Genomic DNA, 10055 nt, shown 5'->3' with positions numbered 1-10055 from the left:
GATTTTTTTTTTTAATTGGAGATGTTGCATTGGGGTATTCATATAGATATCTGTAGATACTAGACTATTCTATGTATTTTAAATTATATTCATCAGAGGTTTATCATTTTTCTTCTCTTGTCAAATAACCAGTTCTTAGTTTTGTGTATGATTATAACATTTATTTTCTGGGGTTATTATTTTTGCTTGCATATTTAAATTAATACTTTGTTCTGTTCTAGAATTTTATCGTATATTAGTTTTTCACTAATAGGTCTCTTTTTCTTTTCTTATTAAAGACATTTAAATGAGTACATTTTCTTCTAAAGACTGTTTTGGCCACATCCCATCACATTTTCATATTCAGAACTGTGTTTATTACAATTACGTTAAAATACAATTTTATTGCATTCTTAATTTCCTTCCTAAGCCAATTTTTACTTATAAAAAGTATTTCAATATCTTAAGAAATTAAGCAATTTATTAATATTTTCTTATTCATTTCTCCTTTAAATGTGTAATAGTTAAAACATGTGTTGGGTAGAATTCTTGCTCTTAGAAGGCTGGTGGTTGATATTTTAAAAATACTTTAATGACCTATTTTGATTTTTTTTTGGTGACAGCTATACAGAAATATATTCTCTATTTTTCTCAGTTAATTTCACAAAGATTTATTAAAATTGCCTGAGTAGTTGAATTGTCTAAGTTTGTAATACTTTTCTTAAGGCGTTTTATCACCATAATATTGTCAACCCCTTTCCCATTCCTGAGAGTCACAGCCCTTTTGGATCTATGATCCCAGCCCACAAGAATTACATCAAGGGTCCTATAGTACAAGGAGTTCTTGGGTGGGCTCTGTTGCTCCCAGTGGGTTTCCTGGTGGGTGGGTGGTCCCCCAGAGTTCTCACTTTCTTAACATGCCCTCTGTGGACTGGCACTGTAGAACTTCTGTCTCCATTTCTGGTTGTGCTCTCTCCATGGTGGGATCCCAGCTCCATCTGGGCCATTGCTACTCCCTGGGGAGCTTGATTGTGTTCCTCTGTTCCTCCCAGCAGGATGAAGAGATGAATCACCTACAGTTATGAATCTCCAGTCACTACCTGATGCTGAATTACTGGATCTTCTTGAAACATTGAATTCTGCTAAAAAAAAAAAAAAAAGCTGAGTTTGCCACTGGAGTGGGGAGACAAGTACCTGAACTTGCTTGGGTTGCAAGTTTTACCATGCAGCTCAGATCTCTCACTATGAATGTATTATTTTATCAATCTCTTTGTGTTGGTCTAGTTCTCAGAGAAGCAGCTGGTAAAACCAGATTAACATGCCGGTGTTTATTAGGGAAAAGAAAGGCCTGGGAAGAAATATGGGGGGAGGGTCATTAAGCCACCATGCAAGTATGTCCCAGAGTGAAGGAAGAGAAAGTGAGTGGAAGTTTTCTGCATGTCACATAGTCTAAGAGGGCTTGGGGGGATCACTGGCAAGGCCTCAAATGAAACTGTAGTCAGAGGAAACCCACTTCTCTAAGTGTGGCCTGTTTTGAGGAGCCCATGGAAGCAGCATGGGGGTGGACTCACCTCTCCCAGGGACAGATGTCAAAGCTAGTAGGACTGCTCCTCAGTCAACTCCACATACTTAGAGGTCTGCAAGGGCTGCTCTGGTGACTGCCTCAGTTTCTTCCATTTTAAGCATATTTTCATTGATATTGTTTTCATGTTAAATGGTTGGATTGAATGTAAAGGTGTTTTTTTTTATTCTTTTTATTATGCATTTTATCATATTACATTATTAAGTAGTCACTATCACACCTAATTATTAATGAAATGATTTCCATTTTTGAAAATCACTCATGCTTTCTTTGTAATTTCATAGCCTTTATTTCAGCTCATGTTCTTTTTGGATATTTTTGCCCCCTTTTGTGGTACTGGGGCTTGAACCCAGGGGTGCTCTAGCACCAAGCTACATCCCAGGCCTTTTTAATTTATTGATTTTTTAAAAAAATTTTGAGATAGGGTCTCACTGAGTTTCCCAGACTTTCCTTGACATTATGATCCTTCTATCTCAGCTCCTAAGTAGCTTGGATTAAAGGCATGTTCCACCACCCCCAGCTGATCTTTTATTTTTTAAACATTATAATTGGCTTTGCTTTTAAATATAGGATGAGACATTTTTGAGAGGTCAATTTTATTTTATTTTTTGAAAAGTAGTGGTTATGGCTGAAATACGTACTACTGAGTTGGTTTTCTTCCTCCAGTTCTTGTTGTTGCTTTAAAAATTATGCCTTTTTACATATGAACTTCATTTACATGTTCCAAATGGGTTGAATAAAGCTTTATGTAATTCAATTCTACAGGGTGGACTAATAAAAAAAATTCTTATTTCTATTTCTATTAAATAGCAAGTTGAAATTTAGGATTCTTTTCTGATGAGGTTTTGCACAAGTTGTCCCACGTCCGAATGTGTGTCTCATTCATTTTCTTTTTTTATCTCATGTATGGTTTTAAATCCAGCATTACTCTGACCAAAACATCAATCCATTTGCTTCCTGAATTCTCAGTATCATCTTTCTAACATGCTTTTCTCACTTGGTAAGCTGCTAACACATTATTTTAAATGTATTCAGCAATGAGATATGAGGTCAGCAGATTTCTCTCTGGCCTTTGAACCTGTGAAAAATCTATCTCCTTTTTTTATTCTTTGCAAATAGATTGTCCCTCAAACATATATATGTATAGGGAAGGTTTTCTGTAAGAACTGGCAAATATTGTTCTATTTCTAGATTTAAGATTTCAATTATAGAAGTTGTAATCATCCCAATCTATAATCTTTTGAATATTTTCAGTACACTTTTAGATTAATATATTCTCATGACATTTCCATTGAAAAGAATGTGGAAGCAAATAAATGTGCTAGCTTGTTTGCCTGTTCTTTCTATTATTAGACAGTATGTTTCTGGTTGAAAAGGACAGATACCCAACCTGAGCTAATTTAGTTAAAAGAATTGTTTTCTCCTGTAACCACGAGAAGGGAAGTGGGGCTGGTAGAGCTACAACAATCTGCTCTACATCTCTCACCACAGCTTCTTTTGAACATTGGCTCATTATCTTTTGCCACCTGGCTTCCTCCACGTGGAGGGGACATCTCCAGGGATGCACCTTTGAGTCCCACCCCCCAGAAGGAATCCCTCCCCTTCTCAAATACCAATTGAAACATGCTGAAAAGAGCTGTGACAGGTTTTGCTTGGACTCCCACACCGTCATGTATATTGGGGACAGAGTCCTGTTTCTATGTGTGGCCCAGTTTAGGCTAGGAGCTTCCTGTTGGGCCTATCATTTGGTCAGGAGCATAGAATTTGTTCTTTAAGCCAAAAGTTTGCAGAGAGGAAGAGACATTGTCCAAGGGAAGGAAGTGCTGCTGACATTGCCCAGAGGAAGGAAGGGCATGTTCTAGCAGAGTGATCCCTATCCATTATATACCATTCTCAAATTCCATCATTTTCAATGCATTATTTTAACCCAATTATAAGTTAGGTTTGATTTCTTGGTCCATTCCATCAATTAATTTTTCAAAGTTAACAATAATATTCTTGTTTTTAAACATTTAAAAAACATTTTTAAAAAATCAAATATAACTATCTATAGAGTAATGCAAAAAATTCAAACCCATAGTCTGCTTCTCCAAATCCTCAATTTATATACCACTTTGGTTGGTGGGTATCTTTCTAACTATTTTCCAATCATAATACATGCACACAAACACACATACACACACACAGAATTTTTAAATATGATTCATTGTATGATCTTCTGCAACTTATTTTTTTTTTCTTTTTTTAAATATTTTTAGGGGGCTGGGGATGTGGCTCAAGTGGTAGTGTGCTCACCTGGCATGCGTGCAGCCCGGGTTCGATCCTCATCACCACATACAAACAAAGATGTTGTGTCTGCCGAAAACTAAAAAATAAATATTAAAAAATTCTCTCTCTCTTTAAAAAAATAAATAAAATAAAATATATTTTTAGTTATAGATTTTATTTATTTTCATGTGGTGCTGAGGGTCAAACCCAGTGCCTCATACTTCTGGGCTCTTATGTATTATGAAATTATTTCTTGTGCTACAATAGTTTTCTTGCTTTTTTTTTTTTTTTGATAAATCTTCTGCCAGTGTGAGGCAAGGCTCTACCACTAAGCCACAGTCACAGCCCTTTTCTTTGTTTTAAAGTAGTTAATTTTAAGTATGAGTACACACACACACACACACACATCTACTTAATGATTACATAGTATTCCTTTGTATGGATATAACAAAATTTATTTTATCAGTCCCCTTTCATTGGACATTTAAGTTGCTTTTAGCCTCATTATTTCAAAGCAGTCTAGATAGTTTTCTAACAAAGGTATTCCTATCTTGGTGTGCATATCTCTGTACCTAATGTGCATACATCTAGAAGAACAATTCCTAGAAATGGCTAGGTCAAAGAGTACACCAGCGATCATTTTAATTACTCCATTATGGTTAATCATTAAATTACTATTGCCTTTATTCTAACCTGTTCTAGACTGATGACTGGTATAATTCTCATTTCTCTACTAACAGATTTTACCTATTATTAATATTTTTTATTCTGATTTTTGGAGCCATTCATTGCAGAAAAGTTAGAAGGTTCTCTGGGCTCTTGTGTATGATAAAATTATTTCTTGTGCTATGATAGTTTTCTTGCTTTGTTTTTGATAAATCTCTGCCAGTTTTCAATATTGGCATTTTCATTTGTTGAATACTCATTTTGTTATTTTATTGTGTTCAATACTGAGGGAAACCTCTGACTAGTTATTCTGGAATCTTTAGTCAATATTTCACTTAAGCATTTTAAAAATAGATTATAAACCACCAGAAACCTGAACTGCATTGTGGTGTTTTCCAAAGAGCCTAAATTTTAGACTTTCAATCATTGAAAGTTTTTTGTGATCCATTTAAATATTGAGCATGAAAGCCTATCTCAAAAGAGTCTATTAAAGATTGGGGTTGTGGCTCAGTGGCAGAGCACTTGCCTCACACACGTAAGGCACTGGGTTCGATACTCAGCACCACATAAAAATAAATAAACAAAAATAAAGATATTGTGTTCATGTATAATTTAAAAAAAATTAAAACCTTAAAAAAAAAGATACTGTTAAGCACTTCTGAATGCCTTTTTGCTCCCTCCCAATTAACATTAAGTGGTCGCAGACATCCAGAGATGATCTCAGAGAAGGCCTGCTCCTGGTCTCCATGACCCAAATGTCCCAAGAGTCAGGAGCAGCTCTGCAGAGTTTTTCCTAACCTGCCTTTGGATCATCAGCTGACACAGTCCTCATTGCTTACAGGAGGCCCTGCCCTTTCTTATTGACTTTCTATAGATAAATTACTTTAGCAAACTTGATACGATTATCTCTAATAAATAAATAAATAGATTAAAGCAAGCTTAACAGACTTCCTGTAAGCAAAGTGCCTAAACTTCACTCAGTTCATGGACTTTGGGACATTTATTTTATCTGCTTGCTGATTTGTTTTGCTGTTTTCTGATTTTTAGGTTTGTTCTAGAAAGTCTGTAGAGTTGAGTTTTACCTATTTATATATTGAAAACAGAGAGGCATATGTAGACATATATATATGTTAATTATGGTATCTAGAGATTGAGGCTTACAACATATCTTTAAAACAGCCATTTTTAAGTGCCAAAATATGAAATGAGGATATAACTATTCTCCAATATTAAGGCAACAAAGCATAATACATTCACATAGTTAAAAAAAAATCTTTAAAACACTTCTCTCTACTTTTCCACCTGATTCTTCTTTTCCTTTGAAACCAATCTTACCAATTTCTTATGTCTTTATAGATATTCTTAAGCATATTATAAGCAAATGGATGCAAATTAATTTTTTCTTTTTGTACAAATGATAGTAGATTAAATAACTGCACCTTGAATATCATTATATAGCTGTACATAAGACATTCCTTTTCTCCTTTATTCAATGGTTTATATTATTCTACTATATGAATGCACATTTATTTATTTTACTGTTCTCCACTGATCAACGTTTAAGTTCAGGCTGTTGCTTCTACAACCAATGATGTACTTAGTAATCAAATGCACACATCATTTCCCTGTGCCAGAATATGAATGATGATTCCTTGAAGAGGAAACACTAGATCAAGGCATATTGATATTTAGAACTCTGATAAGACATTATGAAATTGCTCTTAATGCAGGTTTTTGCATTTGCATCACCACTTCACTCAGTGTAGTAGAAAACCTGTTGACATTTGCCAATAAGTGAGAAGTGACATCCTGCTGTAATTTCAATTTGCATTGTTCTCTTTATGAGAGAAAATGAGGGCATTTTTTTATATTTCTATCCTTTGCCCACTTTTTTATTCAATTGTTATATATTTTTTCCTTATTGCATTATAGGAGTTCTTTATACATTAGGCAAGTCAGTCTTTTGTGATATGGTTTGCAGATAATGTATTCTAGCAATTTCATTTGTATATTTTGTTTAAGGTGGTATGAACCATTGTGATTTTATTTTAAAGAAAATTCTTAACAATGTCAGGTTTGACAAACTTTTTTATGAAATATCTTAAAAATATCTTATTCATTTCTATGTACATTCTTTTTTAAAAAGAGTGAAATGCACATTGGCATTGTCAATTTATGAATAAGACAGGTACATTTCTTTCCCCATGAAGTGAGATCGATTTTAATCTGTCATAACAGGTGCCTACATATCTTCACCTTGAAAATGTAGCATTTCAAGCTTCAGTCAGGGTTGATTGTCCCCTTTTTACTTTTGTGATTTCTATGCTGTTACCAGAAGTCTTCTGGGCATTGGCTTTGAAATCTGTCTTCAGTGCCTCTCACTGCCTCTGCGCCCATCTGGGAGAATCAGATGTAGCTGAGTTCAGCCTGTTGCCAGTATGTCACCAGCACATCGTGAGAGTGGAATCTTTCACTTCTTACATTAAATTATGATTTGTTTTTTTTACATTTAAATCTGGCTTAGTTGAATTTTTTCCTGGAGTGAAATACATAATAGTGAATTTAACTCAATTATTTTTCTAGATGATTATCTAGTTTGTTTCACCATTTATTGAATAATCCATCTTTTCCCACTGATAGTACTTGAACATTTTAATTATCACTATATAATCCATTTTACAGATATATTTCCTTTTTATTATGTTTCTTTTTCAGAATATGTTGGCCTATTTTTTGCTTGTACATTTTTCCATATAAAATTTTAATCTGATTAACTAAAAAGAATGATATTTTTAAATAGTGATTATATAATTTTTTATGGATACTTTTAGGGGAGAGTTAACCTCTTTGTATTAGGTTTTTTAGGTTGCATTTTTTTTATTTGTTCTTTTTTAGTTATATATGAGAGTAGAATGTATTTTGGCACATCATGCACACATGAAGTATAACTTCCCATTTTGGGGGTTTAAATGATGTGGAGTTATGCTGCTCATGTATCCATATATAAACATAGGAAAGTTATGTCTGATTCATGCTACTGTGTTTCCCATTTCCATACCCCCTCCGTTCCCCCCACTCCTCCCTGTCCATTGTGAGTCAGCATCTGCGTATCAGAGAGAACATTCTCCTTTGTTTTTTGGAGGGGATTGGCTTATTTCACTTAGCATGATAGTCTCCAGTTCCATCCATTTACCAGCAAATGCCATAATTTCATTCTTTCTTATTGCTGAATAATATTCCAGTGTGTATATATACCACATTTTTTTTTTTATTCATTCATCTGCTGAGAAGAGCATGTAGGTTGGTTCCATAGCTTAGCTATTGAGAATGGAGCTGCTATAAACATTAATGTGGCTTTGTCATTATAGTATGCTGATTTTAACTCCTCGGGGTATATGTCAAAGAGTGGGATAAATGGGTCAATGGTGGATCCATTCCAAGTTTTCTGAGGAATCTCCATATTGCTTAATTGTGCAATCTCAGTGTGGTTGCATTAATTTGCAGTCCCACCAGCAATGTATGAGTGTACCTTTTCCCCCACATCCTCGCCAATATTTATTGTTACTTATAGTCTTTTTTTTTTAGAGAAAGAGAGAGAGAGAATTTTTAATATTTATTTTTCAGTTTTCGGTGGACACAACATCCTTGTTTGCATGTGGCGCTAAGGATGGAACCGGGGCCGCTCGCATGCCAGGAGAGCGCGTTACCGCCTGAGCCACATCCCCAGCCCCTACTTATAGTCTTAATAATTGCCATTCTTCCTGGAGTGAGATGAAATAGTGTAGTTTTGATTTGCATTTCTCCAATTATGCTACAGATGTTGAACATTTTTTATGTATTTCTTGACTATATTTCTTCTTCTGTGAAGTGGACCTCTTTGTATTGTTGAGTCCACCTTAAGTCTTCTTTGGTGTTTCTCAGGAAAATTTTGAAGTTTCCTTTATATAAAACTTTACTTATTAAATTTACTCCTAATGTTCTTGTTCTTTGTTGTTGCTTTTGTAAATGAGGTCTTTTGCTACCATTATATGTCCTAATTGAATATGTTTGTATATGTGAAGACTTTTGATTCTGAATATAAATTTTATACCTAGTCACATTACTGAGTTATCTTGCTGTATTTTAATTTATTTTCTTGTGTTTTTTGATGTAAACATCATTTGAAATTAAGGGTAATTTTATTTTCTCCTCCTTTCCAATATTTTACATGTGCATTTTTTTCTCTTGTCTAATCGCATGGTCTAGCATGCCAAAAAATTTAACTAATGTGCTCAGACTTAAAGGAGAAGGATATAAACTGAAGTTGAAGATCATGAGACACATAACCTGTGATGATTCATATGAGTCAATTCAGCCTCTTACCAGGAGAATAGCAACTGCTGAACCTGGAAGAGGGCCCAAGAAAGAAAGAAAGTCTGGGTAGCAGAAGCCCAGCATGCACCTTTCTGCCTGCCTTTTCTCTGGGGAGAGCAAAGACTCAAAGAGGCTGACCTCTTTGGACAAATCTGAAGTCAACCTAAGATGCAGATTTGATGTTTTTCCTTTCACTTTGCATATGACCAAGAAGCCCTGGGGTCTCCCCAGATTATATGTCCGCAAAGACTTTTGGACATCAGAGAAGATATTTTTAAAATCCACTCTCTTCTTCAACCTCTCTGCTCTTTTTTTTTTTTTCCCCTCTATTTTCTAAAACATTCCTGCCTTCCCCTTCCCTCCATCAGATTTCTGGCTGTTCACGTCCCTCAATCCACAACTATCTTCCCTGATTGATTTTATTTTATCTCCAGGTGCATGTATTCAGTCCCAGGAAATGGACGATAGTTATGTCTAGAGCAGTGTCCATAGGCAGTGGGAGGAGAATCTATCTTGCTGTGGGTAAACAAATATTGGAACATATGGAAGGAAGAGCACTGAGTTGTACTTATATTTCAGGAGATTTGTCATAGAAGAAAAGATAAGATTGGGTTAACATAATAGCTAAGAAAAAGAAAAGGATATTGACTCGTTCAGTTATTTCATTGTCTGGAGTATGCAGTGGCATGCAAATGTACTACTCCTTATGTCTCTAATGACAAGGAGTTCAACTGACAGGCAGTGCCAGCTGCTGTGCTCCAAAATCCTTCAGGTGTCTTTGCTGGGGCCATGTTTTCCAGGGACTGCTCCCAGCTGATGACTGTGGGTGGCATGGGCAGCTCAGAGGGGTGACATAGGCCCAACAACAACCTGATAGCCTTACTGAACTTCATAAGAACTTCCCTGCCATCTCAGACTCTTTCCCCAAACCTTCCCACCTTCCATCCCTCCTTCATAATGCTCGTATCTGCATCACTATCCAATGGCTCACTTGGTGTCTGCTTCTTGGGGGGCCCAGCCTAGCACAGAGAGGAATCATCTGGAATAGTTTTGCAGGATAAGAAGAGGGATGGGTGGAGACTGCTTCACTTCCCATGGCCTCCCTTACAGATTCCTTTCTAATCTTTCTAGATTTTGTCTGTCTGCCAGTCTTAGGTCCTGCTGCCTTACTACACCTTCTTCTCTGTTCCTTCTCCTGATGTGGCCC

General features: G+C 35.6%; 1 pseudogene; it reads right to left on the bottom strand.

Annotated features, from left to right (window-relative positions):
- Nucleotides 1-6768: 6768 nt before the first annotated feature.
- Nucleotides 6769-8038, bottom strand: LOC114099109 (ATP synthase subunit epsilon-like protein, mitochondrial; annotated as a pseudogene).
- Between the last annotated feature and the right edge of the window lie 2017 nt (nt 8039-10055).

This window comes from Marmota flaviventris, chromosome 1, assembly GCF_047511675.1.
Source record: "Marmota flaviventris isolate mMarFla1 chromosome 1, mMarFla1.hap1, whole genome shotgun sequence".
In the NCBI taxonomy this organism is placed as follows: domain Eukaryota; kingdom Metazoa; phylum Chordata; class Mammalia; order Rodentia; family Sciuridae; genus Marmota; species Marmota flaviventris.
The sequence above is the reverse complement of the archived record's forward strand: the minus strand, read 5'-3'. Positions and strand labels throughout refer to the sequence as shown.